The sequence below is a fragment of the Vipera ursinii genome (assembly GCF_947247035.1).
Source record: "Vipera ursinii genome assembly, chromosome: 6".
Taxonomy (NCBI): domain Eukaryota; kingdom Metazoa; phylum Chordata; class Lepidosauria; order Squamata; family Viperidae; genus Vipera; species Vipera ursinii.
This window is the reverse complement of record NC_139515.1, coordinates 30,198,888-30,223,929: the sequence shown is the minus strand read 5'-3', so window position 1 is coordinate 30,223,929 and position 25,042 is coordinate 30,198,888.

The window sequence follows — 25,042 nt, the reverse complement described above, 5'->3', positions numbered from 1 at the left end:
AGGGGGGGGCTTGCTGTGTGCCTGCACTCTTTGCACACCCTTGGTAGGGTTCCTGTAGACCACTGCCAAGCAGCATGTATTCCGCAAGCAAGTGAGCTGGGAAGGAGCAGAGTGGTTGGGGGGAGGAAGGTGACTGAGACACTTGCTGCGTACCACCAGCCAGGTGTTTGCGTACCACTGGTAGAAAAGCCTTGTTCTAGTCCAAAGCCCTGCTCAAGCATGAGACCGTGTACCATTTCAGACAAATGGCTGTCCAATCTCTTCTTAGAAACCTCCAGTGTTGGAGTATCCACAATTTCTGAGGGCAAGTCTTTCCACTGATTGTTTTAACTGTCAGGAAATTTTTCCTTAGTTCTAAGTCGGTTTTCTCTCAGTGATTAGTTTCCATCCATTGCTTCTTGCCCTGCCTTCAGGTACTTTGGAGAATAGGTTGATCCCCTCTTCTTTGTGGCAGCCCCTTATATATTGGAACACTGCTATCATGCCACTCCTAGTCTTTCTTTTCATTAAACTAGACATACCCAATTCCTGCAACCATTCTTCATATGTTTTAGGCTTCAGTCCCCTAATCATCTTTGTTGCTCTTCTCTGCATTCTTTGAGTCTCTTTTTTTAGATTGTAGTGACCAAAACTAGATGCAATATTCCAAGTGTGGTCTTACCCCAAGGCATTATAAAATGATATTAACACTTCAAATTATCTTGATTCTAATCTTTAAAAACATTTTAAAAGATTTTTTTTAAAAAAATCACATGATCTATGATTCTAATCATTAAACATATTAATTAAAAATATTTTTTCAAAAAATTTCTTCAGAGACAGATTTAAATTAATTTAATATCTTCTGCCAGGACAATATGTTTTTGCCCTGATGGAAATAATTGAATTAGAGGGCTTCATCTTTGTATAGAAGATCACAAATACAGAGCTAGCCTATCTCTCTTCATATACCTCACATTAGAACAGCTCTACTGCCAGGACAAATGGATGGTGTAAGTCCAAGGAAGTCTAGAAGTTAGATTCTAGAATGCAATGTCTAACTTTGAGTTAGAGACAATAAACACATCCTGATTCATGAACAACCTAATATTGATGTATAGTATGTTATTTGCTTTAATTTATTAAGGCCACAGCTTCCTAAATATGATTGCCTGGCTAGAAAGGTTAGTACAGATGCAAAAATACATGTTTATATAGCTATTTCTCGGATAGTAGTTTTTTAAGAGGCAGAAACAGTTAAATGAATGGCACACAGCACATCAGATATTTTTACATTGTATTATATCAGAATCTTCTTATTTCTGTTTGTGAACATAAGTTATGGTTAGGTATAGACTTTTATCCTACTTCTTTTTCACATGTGGGAAGGAAAACAGATCCATTCCCCTACTAGCTTGTTAAACAAGCTGGAGGATAATGTTTGAATGAATTCTAGCAGTGATAAATTCTTCTTTGAGTGAGGGGGTTGTTCCTTTACCTCTTAAGGAGGCTTTGGTCTGCCTCCTGCTCCAGAAGCCATTGCTTGACCCCGTCCAGTATCAAGTCTTCTCTTTTTGGGAAAGATGATTAAGCAGGTGGCTGTGAAGCAAATCCAGAAGACCTTGGATGAAGTGGATTATCAGGATTATTTTAGATCATATTCAGAACAGGATATGGATAGAAAGGCATTGGTTGCACTTTTGAACATGGGCAGAATAGGGTTCTACATCTATCCTTGTCTTACTTGACTTCTTGGTGGTTTTAGGTACTATCAACCATGTTATCCTTTTAAAAAAAATCCTCAGAGGATTGGCGATGGGTGGCACAGTTAGAATAGAATAGAGTTGGAAGGGACCTTGGAGGTCTTCTAGTCTGGCCCCCTGCTCAAGCAGGAGAACCTACACCATCTTGGACAGGCAATTGTCTAGTCTTTTCTTAAAAATCTCCAGTAATGAAGTGCCCAAAATTTCTGGGGGTAAGCTGTTCCACTGGTTGATTGTCCTCACTGTCAGGAAGTTTTACTTAATTCCAGGTTGCTTCTCTCTTTGATCAGTTTCCAACCATTGTTTTTTCTCCTTCCCTCTGGTGCTCTGGTGAACAACCTGACCCCTTCTGCCTTGTGGCAGCCCCTCAGATACTAGAATACTGCTATCATGTTTCCCCTATTTCTTCTTTTCTTTAGACTATCCAAACCCAAGTCCCGCAGCTGTTCTTCATATTTTTTAGCCTCCAGGCCATTGATCATCTTAGTTGCTCTTTAAATTTTTTCCAAACTCTCAACATCTATTTTGTGATATGGTGACCAAAATTGGCTGCAGTATTAAAGTATACTAGGGCTTTGTAAAGTGGTACTAGTACTTTGCATGATCTTGATTCTATGCCTCTGTTTATACAATCCAGGATTGTATTAGCTTTTTTTGGTTGCTGCTGCACACTGCTGGCTCATAGTCAAGTGATTGTCCACTAGGACTCCAAGGTCCCTCTCACCTTTACAGTTTTTAAGCCAGGTCTCACCCAATTTGTATTTGTGCCTTTGGTTTTTCCTGCCAAAGTGTAAGACTTTGCTGGTTCACCTCCTTTCTCCAGGATTGATTCTCCTCTGTGTTCTTTGAGATCCTACCTTCTGTCCCTATTGTGTGGGTTGTTGATGCTTTCTCCTCCTCTGTTTAACATTTACATAAGAGTGCTGAGTGAGTTCATCTATTGCCATGGGGTGAGATATTATCAATATGCTTATGATGCACAATTATATATCTCTGCCCCTGGCAAATTAAGCAATGTTTTGGATGTCTGATCCAGTCTGGAGGCAACAAAAAAAAATAAGGCTGGGTCTTATTTTCAGGGAAACATGGTAAAAAGACTGTATATGTATTTATCAGAAATACTCTCTTGTGAGAGCAGTGGGTTAGGCTAGATCAGGGCTTTTCAACCTTTTCACCCATTGTACCACTTTTAGGATATGGCAACATCTGAGTACCACCTGTCACCTAGCAAGGTGTCAAAAACTTGATGACCAAAAAAAAAAAGGAAAAAAGTGTTGAAATACAGGTAGTCCTCAACTTACAACAGTTCACTTAGTGACTGTTTGACATTACAATGGCACTGAAAAAAGTGCCCCCCAAGCCACAGCCAAGCAAGGCACCTGCCTGCCCACCCGGCGGCGCTCTTCCTCCTGTCCGAGGTTTTCATTGTTGTGAGCATTTCTATTGAGGATTGGCAGCGGGGGTGGGTGAGGGTATTTGGTTTTTATCCCCCCCCTCTGCTGGGTGGTTGCAGCAGGTTTTGGTAACTTCACATGACCCTGGGCACTGTGACTGTCATAAATATGAATCAGTTGCCAAGCATCTGAATATAAATCACAAGATTTATATTCCAGCTGATCAGCACTTTTGGGCTCAGCAGACCTTCCGGGATCAGCACCGAGCTCCAGCCGGAGCCTCGTGCTGACCCTGGTGCTTCCACTGAGCCCTGACAGCCCCAAAGAAGTGCCAAGCAGCTGGAAAGCGGTGCTGATCCTGGCACTTCCACTGAGCCCTGACAGCCCTGCAGCTCCAGCTATCTCTCGCTCAGGCTTGTGCGGTGTTGCCACTGCTTCAGCTCATTCCCCTCCCCTGCTACCATTTTTCTAGGATGGTTGCATACCACCTGCCAGGTGCCAATGTAACACAGGTGGTACCCGTACTACTGGTTGAAAAGCCCTGGACTAGATGACCTTAAGGTCCCTTCCATCTTTGTTACTGTTGCAAGCCAAGAGTTCTGCAAATCTCTCCCCCATTTCCATTTGGATGCCTGGCTGGAGACTCTTAATCTAATTAGTGGCAAGTGTTTTTTAAAAAAGCACTTGCTCTGGGCAACTGAAGACGCTTGAGCTAACTACAGTAGCAGCAGTTGTTTTTTTTTAAAAAAAGCAACTGCAATGGCTGCAAGCCCTGCTTGGAGGCAATTGAGTTCCTGAGCCGGCTGCACTGGAAACAGCTGATGGGCCTTCGTACCTTGACAACTACCTGTACTGTTTTTTAAACTTTGTTTTACACTGCCTTGTACTTTGATATGGTGTCATGGTTCCAATAGATGAAACTTTTTAAAAGAACTTCAAGGCAAAGATTTATGCCTCAAAGAACATTTTATTCAGGAAACAAAGTATCAGCACTTACATAGTTGAACCCAAGACTAAAATTCCTCTGATACAAAGTAACAATTTGCAATTTCCCACCCCAGAAAGGCTGTCATAAATCACATTCACCAATTAATCTAAAACACAGGCTTTTCAATCTGCCAAAACTTTATCTAACATTAACCTTGGTCCTCACCCAGCTGCAAATGTTTTGGCTAACAGAAAACACTCAAGTATTCTCCCCTTCTCCCCTCTCTACATCTGAGACTCCCAAATAACAGAAAAAAGCACAAGGAAAGCAAAAGATAAAATGGTTATAGATTCCCAATTGTTGCAGTGTTGACATCCAGCCCCCCTTAACAGTAAGGAGAAGTCCTGCAAATCAAACAAAAACATAAGTTAAGGATTTCCCCTTGGTTTGTTTGGATGTTTATCATAAAATTTACGAATAAGTCTATCAGCTTCTACATCAGTACACTTCATCCAAGTAGCCTCTGATAATGGGTAGCCCTTCCACTGTACTAAGTATTGCAATTTCCCCTTATGCAATGTAGCATCGAGAATGTGTTTCACTTCCTAATGAGTTTCCCTGGCCACCACAGGCCAGGAGCTTTCTTGGGAGGGGTTCTTAGAGTTGATTCTCTAAACGGTTTCAACAAGCTGCAATGAAATACAGGGTGAATCTTTCCTAAAAGCTGTGAGAGCTTTATTTCTACCATAACTAGGTTCACAATTCACACTATAGGGAAAGGTCCCAGGTATTTTGATCCCAATTTTTTGCTAGGCAATTTGAATCTTAAATATTTTGTGGACAGATAAACCTTTTCCCCCACCTGAAATGACCTCTGGCGTGCTCTTTTCCTATCTGCTTGTTTTTTCATACATTTCTGAGGCTTTTTTCAAAGATTTCTTGGCATTGTCCCACACTTCCTTCCATGCTGACACCCGTGGATCTAAAGTCTGAGAGGCAGGTGGTTCTTGGGGGTATTCAGGCATTGGGATGAAATCCCTCCCAGTGCCAATTTTAAAAGGCATGAATCCAGTGCTACTGTGGACAGTGTTGTTGTAAGCCACTTCAGTGAAAGGGAGGAGGTCAGTCCAGTTAATTTGTTGGTAATCCACATAGCACCTAAGATATTATTCCACCATTGCGTTCACTTTTTCAGCTGTTCCATTTGTAGATGGATGAAAAGCCTTGCTGTGAGCCAATTATATTTAGAAAATTTTTCCAAAATTTAGCCATGAATTGCGCCCCCCATCAGAGATCACTTGCTTTGATGCACCGTGTAGCCTGTAGTCTGTTTTAGGAACATTGTAGCCAGTTTCTGAGCTAATGGGAGGCTCGAACAGGCAATGAAATAAGCCTGCTTTGAAAAAAAGATTAGTCACAGTCCATATTACCATATTTCTTCTGCTTTCAGGTAACTCAATGATAAAATCCATAGTTATCTCTTTCCATGGTTGGGAAGGATCTGCAACAGGCTGCAATAGTCCAGGGGGCTTCCCTGGAATTCTTTTCATGGTATCACAGACTGCAACTTTTTACATAGTTCTCCACATCTCTCTTTAAGCTTGGCCACCAAAATTGCCTCTGAATTAAATGCAGCGTTTTCAAGTAACTGAAGTGGCCAGGCTGTCTTACATCATAGCTGCACTAAAGTGTTTGGAGTCTTAGTGATTCAAGCAAATATAATTTCTCCCCCCCCCACCATTGTAAGTCAACCCATCATTATGGTTAATGAGAGTCTGATTGTCCTTAAACCATTGATCATTGATCAGTTCTTGTTTTTTTTATTGAAAAGTTTTAAAATACAATTTTCCTTTAAAAAAAACCCCCTTCCCCCTCCCTCCTCCCCCCCTACCTCCCCTCCTCCCCCTCCCTCCTCCCCCCCTCCCTCCCCCCTCCCCCCCTACTTCCCAGAGCTGAATACAAGGTATATATGTATATAAAAAAAGCAAACCTAAGCAACCATATACTAACAACTATAAATTCTAAAATCCATCACTCTCTAGCTTATATAGGATAAAACAAACCTTAACACTATTAAATATATGTATAAAAAAAACTAGAATAAGAAAAGGACACTCTCTAGCTTATATAGAATGGAACAAACCTTAATAGTATTAAATATATATTAAAGACAAAAAAAAAGGAAAAAGAAGAAAAAAACCCCTTCTCAACCCTATACTTATCCTAAATAAACTCCATCCATTTTATCCATTCCATGATATAACATTCTTACAAATAATTTTCCAAATTAACCAAGGATCCCAAATCAAAAAACTTTAAAGTCAACTCTTCTGTAATCGGCCGTTCCTCTTCCAGTACCACAATCCAAAAAAGCTCACCCTTTCCACAGAACCACCAAATATAAAAATATATTGCGTCTACACCCAAATCTTTTCCCCCCCTCCCCTACTTGACTACTTGACTATATCGTAAAAGTTCTGCAATTCCTGCTACTTTCTCTTCTTAGATCGTTTTGCAGCAGCACGCGTCACCCTCTGTTTTATAGATTCATCCGACGAGGTTGTATCTTGATCTCCTCCAACACCGTTGTCTTCTATCTGACCATCTTCGGCCTCTTGATGCACTCCTTCTCCAGATCCCTTTCCAGCTTCCAAAAGTGTTAATGGCGTTGCATTTAAAACATTATTGTAGAAATCACGCGCTTGCATCACAGTAACCAAACGGTACTTTTTACCTTCGTGCGTCACCATCAACCCCACTGGGATCTCCCATCTGAACCTTATATCTCGCTGCTTGAGCTCTTGCACAAGAAATGTAAAATCCTTCCTTCTCCTTAGAATCTTTGGAGGAATTTCTTTTAAGACCAAAACTTCTTGATTAGCAATCATAACTTTAGTATCATAAGCAGCTTGTATAACTTCATCTCTAGTTTCCCTTTTTGCAAAATATACCACCACATCTCTAGGCAACTTTCTCTGTCTGGCAATCCATAAATTCACACGAAACACTTTGTCCATGCCTCCTTTTATTTCAGATGCTGGCTGTTTCAACACTAGTTCAAAAGCCTCAGAAACCAGCTGCTTTAGATCTTCCTTAGTATTCTCCTTTAAGCCTCTAATTCTAATGGCAAACTGCATCTGGAAATATTGAGCAAGACACAGTTCCCTTTCCATTTTATTTTCATTCTCCAATAGTTTTGCTTCTAATATAGCATTCTTTTGAGACAAGTCTTCTAGCTTTTCCTCCAATTCTTCCACACACCGAGCCACTTTAAACACTGAAGTCAAGATGTCTACCCTCATCGCTTTGAGCTTCTGTTCCATCCATTCTCTCCTCCAATTTCTCCAATTTCTCCTCCATCTGTGCAAATCTAATATTAATTGATTCCAAAATTACCTGGGTATGTTTTTCAAGAGCATCTTGTAAGTCCTTTGATGTCAATACATCAGGAGGATGCAGCGCCTGCAATAATGATTGTTGCACGGGAGAAGTTCCAGCACTCCGAAGAGTTTTAGGGGGTGGTTTAGCCGCCATCTTTTACCAAATATGACGCACTTTCACTTCAGATTTGTAATCCAAAAAAGTCCATCAAGCTGGAGAGTAAAACATAGTAATCCTCTTTACCATTTCCTCTTGTATCGCTCTGCCTGCTCCTTTAAATCATAGTCATTCCTTCAGGCAGGGGTGGTCGCAGACGGCTGGCTCTGCTCCAAGAGGTCAGGAGCAGAGGCGACGGCCAGCTGGGAGCAACCCAGGCTACGGGGGAGTTCAATCCTTCAGCCGCCCAAGCCATAAGCTCAGGCGGCCCTGGAGAACTCTACCCCTACCTGGGAGCTCGCCCCCTCCTCTTCTCCCGAGGAGGGGGCTTCGGATTCGCCCGAACAGCTGATCGGCGCTGTTTCGGGCGAAAAAACACCAGCTGAGCCGCGGGCAGCCCGGGAAGGCTCCCTCCGTCGCCGCGGAGCCACCGGAACTGGATCATTGATCAGTTCTTGTTTTAACTTGTCTGTTAATGGATCGTCAGGTGTAGGAGTTTTTACAGATTGGGGTCTCTGGGGCGGTTATCTGAGAAATAACCTGTGGTGCTGACATAATGGAATCAATAACCTGTTTGCACTGGCTTTTATATTGGGGTAATCAGAATAGGGCATCAGCCAAAAAAATCTCCCTCCCTAGTATATACTTAAGGGTAAAATTAAATCAATTAAAGTACTGTGCCCAGCATACTTGTTTGGGGGATAGTTTGCGGGGAGTTTGCAGTGCCTCTAGGTTTTTGTGATCAGTCCATACTTCAAAAGGCATGCTTGCTCCCCTCAAGAAAATGGCACCATGACAGTAAAGCCCATCTGATTGCAAAGGCTTCTTTTTTTCAAACAGCCCATCTTCTCTCCATGTCAGTGAACCTTTTTGAAGTGTAAGCACAGGGCTATAAAACCCCAGTATGATTTTTTTCTAAGAGTACTGCCCCTACAGCTACATTGCTGGCATCAGCTTGAATCATGAATGGTTCCTCTGGTTAGGGGTGCTTTAGGACTGACTCAGCAGCAAAAAGTCTTTTTAAGTTCTCAAAAGTGGTTTGACATTTCATAGTCCATTGCAGTGGTTGACCAGGTCATGGCTTCCCTCCTTCTTGGCCTGTTTTTAACAGTTCTGCCAGGGGTAAAGCGATCTCAGCAAACAAAGAGATAAATTGACAGTAGAGGTTTGCAAATCCCAGGAAGGTCTGTAGCTGCTTTTGAGTTTTTGGAGGTTGCCATTCAATAACAGCCTTCACTTTTGTTGGATCCATCTCAATGCCTTTGCTGGAAATTCTATAGCCTAAGTAATCCAAGTGTCAGAACCCATTCCTATTTCATTTCTATCAATCTCCTCTGACCCAAAATCAAATCTCACCTTTCCCTGGGTTCTGCCATACTCCCAAGAGGGAAGGGTTATTGCCTATGCTTCATCTATCCGCTACAATATAACCTTTTGCTTTGATTATTGCCTCTGTATCCTCTACCCACTACAATGTAACAATTTGCTTCCTGTGTTATTTCTCTTTGAACTTTATTTCCCTAAACTGTCAGCTAGAACAAGGGAGAAAATAAGGAACGTAATCTCAGTGCCTGGTTTATTTCTATGCTCTCAGAGGAAGGTGTGAAGAAGCCACTGACCATCACTACGTGAACTGGAGACAGGCCGATGTTATCTCCCTTTTTCCCATGATGGACGTAACACTTGGGGATTGGCCATCCCATACTGGGTGGGCGGACTATGGGGTGGGGTCTTGCTTGGGTATACTTTAATCTATTGCTCTATGCAATCTCAGATCTTGTCTATTATGCCTGCTATCAATACTCTTCATAAAAGTTACTGTTCAAAGAAATTGCTTCCAAGATTTCTGCTTTCTTAAGATGTGGGATTGAAGTGGGTCCTAACATTAGACAGGATCTCTAGTAATAGTCAACCTGGAAGGAAGACTCTTACTGGGGGACTTTGCAAAATCTACAATGTTGGATGACGTGGCAGGGAAAGAAGAATCCACCATGAAGGCAGAGCCCTCCCTCTGACAGGCACCCTGCCAGCTGTTGGGATCTGAGACATCCTACTGCTCAGAAGAAGGGGTGGAAATACACAGCCACAAACCTTGGTGGTTGATGGATGTTGGAAAGAAAGATGAGTTGGAAAAGAGATCAAGAAAGGTGACCCTGAGACGAGGCAGCCACCAACCCGGATGGAAGCAAGAAATGGAGAAATCCCTTCACCTTAGTAAAGAGGAAGAAGATCGCACACAGCACTCGAGTTGGATCATAAAGAAAGCTATTGACCTGATGAAAAGAACCCTCAGCTCTCTTGGGGATGAGAAACCTGAACCCTGCAGCCACACCAATACCTTGGGCTGCAGCCGGAGAGACACTGAGGGGAAATCAGAAGCTGAAATCCCAGGGATGTCCACTGAGACTGCCAAGACAGCAACTACTGCTTCATCAGCTCCCACTCCCCACTGACCCGCAGCTGCCAATCAGGATGGGAGACAACACTGTCAGTGGCGAAGGTACTGATCCATCCAAAGAATCCTGCCGCTAGACACAAAATTCAGGGGAGAGTCACAATGCTTGGGGTTCTTCCTAACCCAAGTCCTTAGCTACATGGAAGAATATGGATGAGACACCAGTGACAAAGCCTGTATCCGTATGGACGTGGCGGCCGCAGACTGGATGGTGAACCTGCATGATTCCAATGCCCCAGAGCTCCACAACTTCAACCATTTCATGTCCTCTCTGAGATGGCAATTTGAGGATGCCCTGGCTGACTGAAAAACCCCTGAGAAGATCAAAACAGTGAGTCAAGGCAGATGACCAGTAGGCGAATATACACAAGAATTACAGGCCATCGCCAACAAGCTGAACTGGCTGGACAACATCCTCCTTAGCCACTTCAAAGATGGCCTAAACTATGACCTGTATGATGCTTGCCTGCCTTGAGGGGACCCATGCCGACTCAATGAATGGTACATCCTGGCGGAGGAAGCAGAGATCAACCTACTGAAGAGGTACCGCTGAGGGAAACCGTGGGGCCACTTGCCTCCTGAGCCATTGTGCAAATCAGCAAAACCACTGGCCATGGCCAAGAATTCAACAGGCTTTTTCAAATGTGGGAGAGAGGGGCATCATGCCATAGAGTGCCGCTCGAAAGTCCCTCAATGCAACCCAGATCAATCATTGGCCAGAAAGTCTGGGAAGTCCCTAGCCAAGCCATGAGAACCCGCCATGAGAGCAACAGAGGCTGTAGAGTCCCCACCTTCTGCCAAGTGTGGGCAGGGAACTCCGGCCTACAGCACAGGGGCAGCGGATACTTCGGATGACAACTCAAAGGGCAAACACCTGGTAAGTGGACTGATCACACCCTTCCTGAAGACCGTGACTATATTAGCCCCCTCCATGCCTGAAGATGTCAAAGTGAAAGCCTTAATAGACTCTGGCTGCACCCGCTGCCTCATTAGCCAAATGCTAGGGGGGAACTTGGGCATTCCGGTGAGGAGGCTGAAACAGCCGATCTTGTTCAACCAGTTAGATGGGTCCATAGCAGGAGGAGTGCCAGCTACCCTAGCCACTTTACCAATCCACCTATCCCTGGGGGACCACGAGAAAGACATAATGTTTGTAGTGACCCCAGGCATGGAATGCCCAGTGATCCTAGGGCTGGCATGGCTAAGGAAATGAAAACTTTGGGTAAATTGGAGAATGGCAGAGCTCAATTTCCCAAAAGAGGATCATGTGAACTTAACACCCCAAAGAGCCCTACCAAGCCCAGGAGTGTAGAAAGCATCGGTGGGAGAGAAAAAGGGGTTACCCAAAATACTGGAGGAATACTGAGACCTTAGTGAAGTTTTCAGCGAGGAACGGGTTGATGAGCTCCCTCCTAATCAACTCATGGACTGTGCCATAGAAATCAAATCTGGGGCAAAACTCCCAAAGCCCAGATTGTAGTCCATGAGCCCTAAAGAGAAAGAGAAGATGGAAAGAGTCATAAATAAAAACCTAGAAAGGGGATTTATCAAACCTGCCATGCCCAAAGTAGCTGCCCTGGTCTTCTTTAGAGAGAAGGAGGGCACTTTGCGCTTGTGCATGGATTACCACACCCTGAATGCAATAGTGAAAGTAACCTGTACCCTCTACCCCTCATGAAGGACATGTTATCTCACCTATCGAAAGGAAGAATTTTACCAAACTAGACCTAAGAGAAGCGTACTACTGCATTAGGATTAATGAAGGGGATGAATGGAAAATCACATTTAATTGCTCAAATGCTACCAATTCAAAATTTTGCCATTTGGACTACAAGGTCCCCACCACAGTACTTATGCAATTAATAAATGAGGTGCTAAGGGAGCACCTATTTAAGTGGGTTCTGGTTTATTTAGATGACATCCTGATCTTCACCAAGTCCAAAGAGGACCATGTCAGCCTAGTCAGAGTGGTTTTAAAGAAACTATGAGCTACCCACCTATATGCCAATCTATCGAAATGCAAATTCCACCAGGAAAAAATAGACTAACTGGGTTATCGCATATCCCCACAGGGCATTGAAATGGACCCTGAGAAGGTCAGGGCACTGCTAGAATAGGCACCACCTCACACAAGGAAGCAATTGCAAAGTTTCCTGGGTTTTGCAAACTTTTACTGCCAGTTCATCCCTTCATTCACCCAAATAGCCTTGCCCCTCACGAACTTGTTAAAAACAAAGGGGGAAACCTCAGTGAAACCTAGCTAGCCACTGAAATGGACAATGGAATGCCAAGCAGTGTTCAAGAGGTTAAAGAGACTCTTTTCTGCTGAACCCATACTGAGGCACTCGGACCCCAATAAACCCTTCATAATACAGGTGGACGCAAGTGATGTGGCAGTGGGGGCTGTACTATTACAAGAAAATGATGAACGGGTACGGCAACCATGTGCATACACATACAGGAAACTCACTGAGACGGAACAACGCTGGGCTGTGTGGGAAAAGGAAGCATACACTGTAAGATGGTTGTTACTGACATGGTGCCATTTCCTTGAAGGGAATAAAACCCCTTTTCAGGTCTGGATGAACCAGAAAAACTTGGAAGCAACACCCAGAAGGCTCACCGCTAAGCATGTCCGCTGGTCCCAGCACTTTCATCAATTCCATTTTAGGCTCAAACACTTGCCGGGGGGAAAAGAACTTCCTGGCAGATGCATTGTCTTGCATGCCCCAATATAACAGCACGCAAGCCATTGGTTCTAAACCACTCATGTCCCAATCACAACTGGCAGCATAAGTAACCACCAGGGCCCAAGCTAAAATAAAGCCGCAGCTGGGTAGCCAAACAGGAATCAAATTGTGGGAAACTTTAGAAACAGATGAATGGTTCCAGAAAAATAGACATGTGTGCATGATCAAGAACGGACTGCCATGGGTGGGGAAGAAGTTATATATACCAACTACCCAGAGGGTCACTTTCATGCAGCTGTGCCATGATACAAAATCAGCAGGGCATTTTGGTTTTGTACAAACATTACATTTAATTAAAAGGCAATTTTGGTGGCCGTCCATGAAAAAGGACATAGAAAGCTTCGTGGCCAGCTGCATAACTTGCACAGCTGCTAAGAGGTTGCAAGGGAAATTGCCCAGACTGCTACAACCTGTGGAAAATCCCTCAGCCCACTGGAAAGAAATATCCATGGATTTTATAGTGGAATTACCAGAAAGCAATGGAAACACTGTCATCTGGGTGGTTACAGACCTGTTTTCAAAACAAGTGCACTTTATCCCTTGCCAAAAGATCCCCACCACAAAAACCTTAGAGAAACTATTCATGCAGCACATCTACAGACTGCATTGGGGCACCCCAATGCATCATATCAGATAGGGGAGTGCAATTTATATCAGAATTTTGGAAAGAATTTTTATCCCTCTTAGGAACCACTTAGGGACTGTCATCTAGTCATCATCCTCATTGCAATGGATCGATGGAACATTTGAACTCAGTACTTGAGCAATACTTAAGGTGCTTCATTAATTTCCAGCAAATAAATTGGACGGACCTACTCCCTTTCACAGAAGTTGCTTACAGTCCACTCCAGCACAGGCTACACTCCCTTTCAAGTAACCACTGACCAAAGTTTCAACCCTATGCCAGAACTAACCCCAAACGAACCGGCAATCCCATCTCTGAAAGAATGGATATCCCAATTACAAAAAACCTGGCCAGTGGTTTGGAAAGCCTTAGATGAAGCTAGACAAGCACACAAAGCACAAGCGGATAAAAAAGAGTCGAACCTAAACCATTCACTGTAGGTGAAATGGTATATTTGTCTACAAAATATCTAAAATCCCTACAGCCCTGTAAAAAACTTGGTCCAAAATATATAGGACCTTTTCCAATTAAAAGAATAATAAATCCAGTAACAGCAGAATTAGAACTACTCAAGAACCTTAGGTAAATACACCCAATTTTTCACTGCAGCTTACTGAAATGAGAACAACAGTCACCCTTACAGCCAAAAATCCCACCACCACCACCTCCAATCATGGTTGAAGGAGAACAACACTTCAAGATAAAAGAAATCCTAGATTCTAGGAAGTATGATGGGGCAATCCAATATCTAGTAGCGTGGAAACACCTTCCCTCCTCACAGAATGAGTGGGTCCACAAACGTCACATCAGAGCACCCAAACTGCTAAAGAAGTTTCATACAGAATATCCCAACAATCAAGACTAACCTCTATACCTGTTTTGTTTTCTCTACAGGTGGATCTCTCCTATTTTTAAGGTGGGCAGGATGTCAGTGTTGTGTAGGGAGTTCTTGGAGACATTGACCAGACCGATCAAATGCAACAGGTTTATTTACAAGAATAACAGAACTGAACTAAACCGACAGACTGACAGCTATTTATATGTGCTGCCACCAGGCAGTGACCAATCAAATTTAAAGCTGGTTTTCCTGCTCAAATACAAACTTCAGTTTCCCTCCAAAACAGTTGGAGACACATTTAAACCAAAACACATCAACGGTTAATATCAGTATATAACAACCCTTCCCCCTGGACAAAGTCATCCCCAGTACATTTTATGCACATAATCATGTAAATATTCTGGTGGATTACGGGTTCTTTTGGATCACTGCAAAGCTGTTTGTAGCTCCCGATCAACTTGCTGGTTAGTCGTACACGGTAGACCTGTGCCGCTATGACTGTCCACACCCAGTAGACCTGTACCGCTGGGTTCGCATGCATCACTTGCTGGTAAACACGGTTCACTGTTCTGTGGTGACTCTGGTTCTACTCATACAGTTCCTGTGGGTCTGGGCGATTCAGGAATGGCAACTTACCTATACATCTCTATAGTCCTCTCGCCTTCTGCTCCAGGACTCTGACTTGCCTGCTACTGCCGCAATTGGTCAATGTGGCATCAGATCACACAACAGTCATCCAGGGCCACCTCATAGGATAGTGGCCCTGACACCTTTGTCACAATAGCAACCATCCAAGGTGCCCCCTGCCCATAGTTTCTTGCCCAAACAGGCTCACCCAACTGTAAATTCCTCAGAGGCTTGGATTGTGCTATTTCTGCAGCTGATCTAAAAGGATGGAGATGGTCCAACTTTGTTGCAAATTGATGACCCCATCTATGTTCAGCTGGGCTGCAAACTGTACCAGTACTTGGTGTTGTGTGCTGGCATAAAATAAAGTCTGCCAGGTGGTGATTCTAGTCTCCAATTGTTGGTTTTTTTAGAGCCTCTTTTGTGGATCTCACCATCCATTCAGCTTGGCCATTGGAAGCTGGATGGAATGGAGCTGAAGTGTGTCTAATCACGTTAGCCTTAAGGAAGGACCAGAACTCTGCTGCCATGAATTGGGCCCCGTTGTCTGACACAATGACATCCGGCAGGCCGTGTGTAGCAAAAAGCCTGTGCAGTTCCTGGATGGTCTTGGCAGTAGTCATAGATTGGACAGGTACTACCTCTAGCCATTTTGAATAGCTGTCCACTACAATGAGGAATACCTGTCCCTGAAAAGGTCCTGCAAAATTGATGTGCACATGAGACCATGGAGTTTGCATGGTCTCCCAGCGGTGCACTGGTGCTTGAGGCATTTCTGGCCAGACTTCTTACTTGAGCATCAATGTCCTTATCCAGACCTGACCACCACAAGTAGCTTCTTGCAAGTGCCTTCATTCTAATGATGCCTGGATGCCCCTCATGCAGAGATTCTAATACTCTGGCTTGCAATGTGGGCAGAACAATCACCCTGCTTCCCCACAATACACAACCCTTGTGTGCTGACAGCTCATCCTTTTTGCTGGCATAGCTCTGGAACTCTGGACTTGGCCTATTTTCTGGCCATCCCCTCAACACCCAGTTCAGAATGTGTGTGTATGGGTGTCTCAGGAAGATCCTGGATTGCCAGGATGCAAGCTGCTGGGTCTGGGTCTGGATCTGTTTGAGGCAGAGGCAGTCAGCTGAATGCATCAGCATGGCCCATTTCCTTGCCTGGCTTGTGGACTAGCCTGTATGAATAGGCAGCCATAAAAATTGACCATCACAGCATCCTTGGTGCTAGAATCTGTGGAGTCTGCTTGTCCACTGTAAAGAGGCCAAGCAGCATCTTGTGATCAGTGAAAATGGTGAAAGGTCACCCATATAGGAAGTCATGGAATTTCTTAATTCCTGCTACAATAGCGAGAACTTGCTTGTCTATCTGAGCATAGTTTCTCTCTGCTGCTGATAATGTTCTAGAATAATAAGCTATGGGGGCTTCATGACCATCTGCCATTTTATGGCTTAGAAATGCCATACGGTGATGCATCATATGCTAAAATCACAGGCAGTTTTTCATTAAAATGAGCTAACACAGAGTTTGACAATAGCAGTGATTTGACTGCTCTGAATGCTTTATCATGTGTGCTTGCCCACACCCAGAGTGCTTTTTTGTCTAAAAGGTGATAGAATGGCTCTGCCAATGCCACTTTGTGTGGCAGAAATGAGTGATAAAAGTTTAAAAGTCCCAGAAATGCCTGCAACTTCCCTTTGGATTTAGGTCTGGGAGCTTGTTGGATAGCTTTTAGCTTACCCTCTGATGGATGGATTCCAGAAGCATCTATCCAAAATCCCAAGAACTCAGTAGAGTCTACTCCAATTTGACACTTTTCTTTCTTTACTTCAACCCCAATTCATGGAACCATTGAAGCACAGCTCTGAGGTGATCTGCTAGGACTGCTGCAGATTCACCTGCAATCAGGACATCATCAAAATAGGGGCAGATGCCTGGTATATTTTTAAGTGTTCATTCCATAATGCTCTGGAACAACCCCGGGGCAACACTTACCCCAAACTGCAGGCAACGAACTCTGAATGCCCCTCTGTGAGTGACGATTGTCTGTGCCTCTGCTGTGGCATCATCAACTGGCAACTGCTGGTAGGCTTGTGCGAGGTCTAGTTTGGCAAACAGGTGACCTCCTTGAAGTGATGCAAAGATGTGATTCACCACTGCCACTGGGTAAGTGTGTTGCTGTAGTGCCTTGTTGATTGTGCACTTGTAGTCTGCACAGATATGGATGTCCCCATTGGACTTCACTGGGGTCACTATGGGAGTCTCCCACAGGCTACTGTCCACAGATTAGAGCACTCCCTGTTGCACTAATTTGTATGGCTCTGCATCAATCTTTTGTTTTAATGCAAAAGGCACTCTGCATGGTTTTATCCTGATTGGAGTGATAGCCGGATCAAGATTAAGGGAGATGGGTGCCTCTTTGTATTGTCCTAGATTAGGACTGAACACATCAGCATACTCTTGGCATACTGCTGCCAGGTCAGCTGTTTGAGTGTGATTTATGCCAGTTACTTGGATGCCCAAGGTTTTGAACCAGTCTAATCCTATTAGACATTGTCCTTCAATGACCACAACGTTGAGGGGACCCTCAAACTCTTTGAATCTGACTCTTACAAAGGCTTCACCTTTCACTGCCATGCGGCAATTTTGAAAATCTGTCAGAACAAGGCTTAATGGTTTGAGTTGAACTCGCTTCTTGCCTTGTCTGCAGATATAACTGAAAGTCTTGTGAGAAATGATTGACAGAGCTGACCCAGTATCTAGCTCCATGGAACAAGGCACCCCTTGTATTTTTACTTGAAGTCTTAGCTTCTCTTTAAGGGGACATTGGGCTCCCAGCCGCAGAATGCTTCTCCTCCCAGAACAGTATCCGACCCTGCTCTGTCCCAGGGCCCATTTACCTTTCTGCTGGGCATCTGGAGTCTGAGCATCTCTCTGGTGACCTCTACAGACCCTGGAAATGTGACCCTTGCTTCCCACAGGTACGGCACACTGCTGCACTCAGTCCTTTTATGTTGTCCCCGCAGCTCGTGCAGTTTGGAGGAATAATTGCTTTGCTGTAGGACGATGCTGCCTAATGGGTTCCCTTTGCAACTGGTCAATCTCATCGTCCTCTTCCGAATCTTCCGGTCTCTCAACGGTCTCTTGATGCATCGCTACCTGGGTGGAGGGTGTCTTTTGAAGCTGTAGAGCCTTCATCGCTCCACTGGCAGCCTCATCTGCCATGATTTCTTTCAGGATATCTTGGAAAGTCAGCTTTTCCATGGCAAAAAGGTGCTGCTGCAACTCTCCATTTATCAGCCTGCACATGGGCCAGTCCCTGAGATGATCCTCTAGGTCTGGGAACTTGCAATGGTGTGACACCTGTCAGAGTGCAGCCATGAACTCAGCTACCGACTCCTCTGACCTTTGCTCTTTCTGTTTGAAAGCATGACGCCAAGCGATTATGGACAGCTTGGATTCAAAGTGTTCTTTCAGTCTTCTTTTTAATTCAGCATATGTTACTTACTCAATGCTGGCTGGTGCCACTAGATTCTCGGCGATGTCATATGTGCCTGTCCACACATACAGAGCAGGGTCACCACTTTCAGCCCATCCTCTCTGACCTGGTTGACCCACAAGTGGGTGTCCACCCTGGAGATGTAGGAGCTCCACTATTCTGGGTGGGAAACATTGAACTCATTGAGCCTGCCCACCTTGGCTTTGTTTGTGAGGTCTTGGATGCTGCCTCTTTTGCTACAAAAGAAATGAACTGCCTAGATCCTGGGGACGGATCCCTCAGAACGATGTGCCTCCAGTTTGGCTTACTGGCAGGCAGGGTGGAGACGTGGTCCCACCAGGACTCTGGTGCCTGGGCTAACACCCTGTGACTTCAACTCTAAGAGGCATCGTTCCCTCAGCAAGATCCCATCCTCATTGCCACTGTTGTGTAGTGGATTCTTGGAGACATTGACCAGACCGATCAAATACAACAGGTTTATTTACAAGAATAACAGAACTGAACTGAACCAACAGACTGACAGCTATTTATATGTGCTGCCACTAGGCAGCAACCAATCAAATTTAAAGCTTGTTTTCCCACTCAAATACAAACTTCAGTTTCCCTCCAAAACAGTTGGAGACACATTTAAACCAAAACACATTAACGGTTAATATCAGTACATAACAGTCAGAACCCATTCCTATTTCATTTCTATCTATCCCCTCTCACCCAAAATCAAATCTCACCTTTCCCTGGGTTCTGCCTTACTCCCAAGGGGGAGGGGGGATATGCCTGTGAGGTTATTGCCTTTGCTTCCTCTATCCACTACAATGTAACCTTTTGCTTCATTTATTGCCTCTGTGTCCCCTACCTGCTACAATGTAACAATTTGCTTCCTGCGTTATCTCTCTCTCTGAACTCTATCTTCCTAAACTGTCAGTTAGAAAAAGGAAGGGAATAAGGAACATAACCTCAGTGCCTGGTTTATGTCTATGCTCTCAGAGGAAGGTGTGAAGAAGCCACCGACCATCGCTGCGTGAACTGGAGATGGGCCAATGTTATCTCCCTTTTTCCCACAATGGACTTGTACCTGGGGATTGGCTGTCCCATACCAGGTGGGCAGACTATGGGGTGGGGTCTTGTTTGGGGATACTTTAATCTATCGCTCTGTGTGGGAAATCTCAGATCCTGTCTATTATGCCTGCTATAAACTACTCTTAATAAAAAGGCCCTGTTGGAAGAAATTGTTTCCAAGGGTTCTGCTTTCTTAAGATGTGGGATTGAAATGGGTCCTGACATCAAGTGCATCTGATAAAATTCACATTTTGACAGTTGGACATAGAGCTTAGCTTCTAGCAGTTTTTTCAGCACATCTCTCACTAAGCTTACATGTTCTGTCATGGTCTCTGTATAGATTAAGATGTCATCAAGATACACCAAAACCCCTTTGTACAGGTGATTATGTAACACCTCATTAATCAGCTGCATGAACACAACAGGAGCACCTTACAGTTCGAATGACATAACCTTACACTGATAGCTACCCAAAGGACTGTTAAAAGCAGTTTTCCATTCATTACCTTCTTTTATTCTCACGTGGTAGTATGCCTCTCTTAGATCTAATTTAGTAAAAATCCATCCCTTTGCCAGGTGGGTTAATAAGTCCTTCATTAAGAGGAAGGGGGTAAATATTCTCCACACTCACACAGTTGAGTCCCTTAAAATCAATGCAGAGCCTAAGTGACCCAGCTTTCTTTTCCTTGAACAATACTGGGGCTGCTAGTTTGGATTTGGCCGGCTCTATGAATCCTCTGGCCAAATTCTTGTCGATGTATTGCTGCATCTCCTCCACCTCAAGGGGGGTGTCATGGCATACGTTTTCAGTTTTGGCAGTTTGGCGCCTGGTAGAATTTCAATGGCACAGTCATTTGGTCTGTGGTGTGGCAGGAGATCACATTCCTTTTCACTAAACACTTCTGACAAGTCTCGGTATTCGCTGGGAATGAGTGGCTTTCCTGGCAGGGGGATGGTGGCAATTTTTATTGTATTGGCTGATGACTCCATCTCCCCGCTAACATCAAAGGAGGAACTGGGGGGAGATGACCCTATGGGAAATCTTAGGTTCCTCATCCACTTTTCCTACCAGATAAGCTAGACCTAGAATCACTGCTTCAGTCATTTTTGGAGCCACCACAAATCGGATGAATTCCCAATGTTCACCTATTTCTAGCCACACTGGCTCCATTAAGTGGGTGATTAAAGTTACTCCCATTAAAGACCCATCTGCCTATTCAAATTTCATGGGAGTAACCTTACCCGAAGGCCCAGTTTGATAGCAATCAGCAGGCTGCTAATGCATCGTGAGCACCCCGAGTCTACCAGTACCCGTAAGTCCATTTGAGCTCCTGTCTTAGGAACTATAAGTTTGGCAGAGAGGGAAAAAGGTGGAATAGGTTAACTCACCATTGGGTCGCTCTCCCCCTTGTTGTTGCTGTCATAAGGTGCCAGTCCTGTGGCCGGGTCAGTGGGGGTCTCAACCTTCTCTTGAGTAGGCAAGGTGACTTGAGCAACTGGTTCCTGAGTCATCCAATCTGATTTTTCTCTGGCAGACAGCTGGCTTATTTTTCTCTGGTAGGACTAAGCCACTTTTCTGCTGCAGGAATGGGACAGGGCAAACTGCTGCCTGGTGGCCCAGCTGGCCACATCTGAAGCATTTGATTGGTGGGCCTGAGGATGGTTTTGGAGGTTCCACTGCTCCTGTTGCTGGGGTTCGTCAGGTAGGTGGTCATCTGTTCTGGCCTCGGTTCAGGTCCAGGGGTAATTGGCTTCTTATACCGGGTCAGCTTGATGTCCATCTTCACTGCTACCCAGTACCACTTCTTTAGTTGGTCAGGAATTCCATGGTAAATGCAGGTTTAGGGTCCAGGCCATTCTTGAAATGGTGCACCAGGGATTGTTCTGGTCACCACTCAATTCAACCCACCACTCTGCAGAATTCATGCACATATTCCTTTGCTGGTATGCCTGCCTGTTTTACTTCATGAATGTCCTTCTCAGCCTCTAGAGTTATGGATTCATCCTCCAACCTGGCTCTCAGCCCTTGGATGAATAGGTCATAGTCCCATAGCTCGGGCGCTTGCTTGTTGTGCAAGCTATTTAGCCATTCCGATGCCTACCCCTGTAAGTTTGCCACTATGACATGGACTGCAGCGGCAGGGTCTGGGTAGGTGTTGGCATTTTGGTTCATGTAGGAACGCACTTGGTTCAGAAAAAAGGTTAACTTCTCAGGGTCTTCATCAAACATGGGTTTGAAAGGAGGAGCCATTATGGGTTGTTGCCTGTCCAGTAAAGCGTGCAGCTATCCATACTGTTGCACCAGGTCACGTTGGATGCCCCCTGCCCGATCAAACTTTGGCATGGGCCCTGGGCTGGTGTAGTGACAGTGGCAGTATTCAGGGCTCTGTCACCAATGGTGAGGTTCTGGGCTCTGTCAGTGATAGTGGTGGTCTGAGCTGGCTCAGTGTCGATAACGGTCAGGGCTCTCCCTGCACTGATGGCAGTCTAGGCTAAGGTGACATGGGTGCCATTCAGGGCCCGCATAGGGGCGGTGCCATTCAGGGCTAACATACCGTGCTCATTGCACAGGGCTGTCACAAAGTCAATGGCAGTCAGAGCTCAGCTGTTGTTGATGACAGTCAGGACTAGCATGCTCCGGGCTTCTCCTCCTCACTGGACTTGAGGTTAAAGCAGTTGGCTTCTGACGTGGGGAGATGGCCCTGGCCCTGATTATGGGATTAGGGCTTCTTCTAGGCTGGGAATGATCTCAGAGATACTCATCATCCCACTCACTGGCCAGTGACTGGCGGGTGACCTGCTCCTTGCTTCCCACATCTAGCCCTTCAAACTTCTCCCTTAAATGCTCAACTGACGGGCTTCGGATTGCTGTCAGGTATTTCCACTCACCTGACTCATCCAATGGTGCTCTATGATTAGCCTCTCTTCAGTCAAGAAAGCATGACTCATGGGAGGTAGTCAGTGAATATTCAGCTTCAGCAGCCTTGTAGAATCCCTTTTATGCTAAGCCACATCTGAATGCCATGAGTCTCTGATAGGGAGGGTCTGTTCCGATGACCAGATGTGCTCCCGTGTCCTTGGTCTCACCCCTGCCACTGGAGTCTCTGAAACCACACTTTCTCTTGGTTCGATGGCCTGTGCTCCATCTGCCGATGTAGTAGCTGTGATTACTGTGCTGGTGACAGGTTCCTCCTTCTTCTCCATTTTGGGATTTTTCCTGAGTCTTTGTCAGCCTCCCTTTTGCTTTGGGTAGGTGACTGGAGCTCAGGACCCCATGAATTTAAGGCAAAAGAGAGTCTTGGGTTCATGTCATGGTTCAGATAGATGAAACCAATTAAACGAACTTCAAGGCAAAGATTTATTCCTCAAAGAACATTTTATTCAGGAAACAAAGTATCGGCACTTACACAGTTGAACCCAAGACTAAGGTTCCTCCCTCTGATACAAAGTAACAAGTTGCAATTCCCACCCCAGAAAGGCTGTCATAAATCACATACACCAATTAATCGAAAACACGGGCTCTCCTCCCAACTTTTCAACCCACCAAAACTTTATCTAACATTGACCTTGGTCCTCACCCAGCTGCAAATGTTATGGCTAACAGAAAACACTCAAGTATTCTCCCCTTCTCCCCCCTCTACATCCGAGAATCCTAAATAACAGAAAAAAGCACCAGGAAAGCAAAAGGTAAAATGGCTATAGTTTCTCAATTGTCACAGCGCTGACAGGTGGCTATATAAATTTAAGTAAGTGATTCTGGAAATCACTTCTATCAAATTCTATTCTATCAAATAGAAGTGTAAGGTCCCAACACAATCCACGTCTTAGGAAAGAAGAACTCTTGGAGACAGAATTGTCCAAAAAGGAACTTTTACTAAAACATAATTGTCAGTGGGAAATCTAGACAGGATCTGAAAACTGTGTTACAGGTTGGTACTTTTAAAGTGTTCCCAGGTGAAACCCCCTCCCCTCAGTCCATTTGGTCAGTCCCGGATCAATTAAGGTTCAGGTGTCAAAACCTTCCAAGGGAAGAGGGATCTTTATGACATTTCCTTTCTCCCTTTCAGATTCTAATCGGAGATACAAACCAGATCTCTCCTCCCCCTCCTTTTCTTTGTTCTTCTCAGTTCAAAGGTTCTTCCCCTGGTCTAATGACAGCCTACAGGCAGGCTGAAATAAACACCCTTGCAACAAATGGATAAGGATAGCCAATTAACATCTTCTCTTCTCCTCCTTGGGAATGGCAGAATCCAGTGAGGGATGTAAGATTTTAGAACATACAGATAGGGATTTATGAATGGGATATAAATGGGTTCTGACAATCTGCTCCCCTTAAAAGAAAGATAAGTCTATCTGTAGAGGAAATAAAACATAAATGTTAGCCAGGTTTGTTCGGATATTCTGTATGAAACCTCTTAAGCAACTTTGGTGCTTTAACGTGGTGTTTATTGACCCACTCATTTTCTGAGGAGTGGAGGTGTTTCCAAGCTACTAGATACAGAATTACTCCATGGTGTTTCCTCGAATCTAGTATTTCCTTTACCTCAAAGTGATGTTCTCCTTCCACCATGATGGGAGGTGGTGGTGGTGGGGGTTTTGTTCATAGAGGTGACTGTTGTTCTCTTTTTAGTAAAGTGCAGTGAAAAATTGGGTGTATTTGTATAAGATTTTTGGGTAGTCCTAATTCAACTGTTACTGGGTTTATGATTCTTTTAATTGGAAAAGGTCCAATATGTTTTGGTCCAAGTTTCTAACAGGGTTGTAGTGATTTAAGGTATTTTGTGGATAAATATACCATCTCTCTCACCCTGAATGGTATGGGATCGACTCTTTTTTTGTCCGCCTGTGTCTTGTATGATTGTCTAGCTTCATCTAAAGCTTTCCTAACGATTGGCCAGATGTTTTGTAATTCAGCAATCCACTCCTTCAGTTCGGGAATTACCGGTTTGGTTAGGGTTAGTTCTAGCATGGGGTTGAAACTTTGACCGGTAGCTACTTGAAAAGGAGTGTAACCTGTGCTGGAGTGGACTGCATTATTATATGCCACTTCTGCAAAAGGCAGTAGGTCCGTCCAGTTTGTTTGCTGGAAATTAATAAAGCATCTTAAATATTGCTCAAGCACTGAGTTAGCCTTTTCACATTGACCGTTCGATTGAGGGTGATGACTAGATGTCAGTCCTTGGGTGGATCCTAAAAGGGATAAAAATTCTTTCCAAAATGCCGATGTAAATTGCACCCCTCTTTTTTTGGTAAAAATAGTTCCTTTCGATAGGTGGGATAGCATATCCTTCATTAGGGGTAGGGGATACAGATTACATTCACTAATTGTGTTCAGAGATCTATAATCCATGCATAAACTATAAAAACCATCCTTCTTCTCTCTGAACAGAACCAGGGTGGCCACTTTGGGTTTGGCAGGCTCAATAAATCTTCTTTCTAAGTTTTTCTTTATGAATCTTTCCATCTCTGCCATTTCCTTTGGGCTCATGGCATACATCCTGGGCTTTGTGAGTTTTGCCCTGGGTTTGAATTTCTATAGCGCAGTCTGTGGGGCAGTGGGGGGGAAACTCATCTGCCCGTT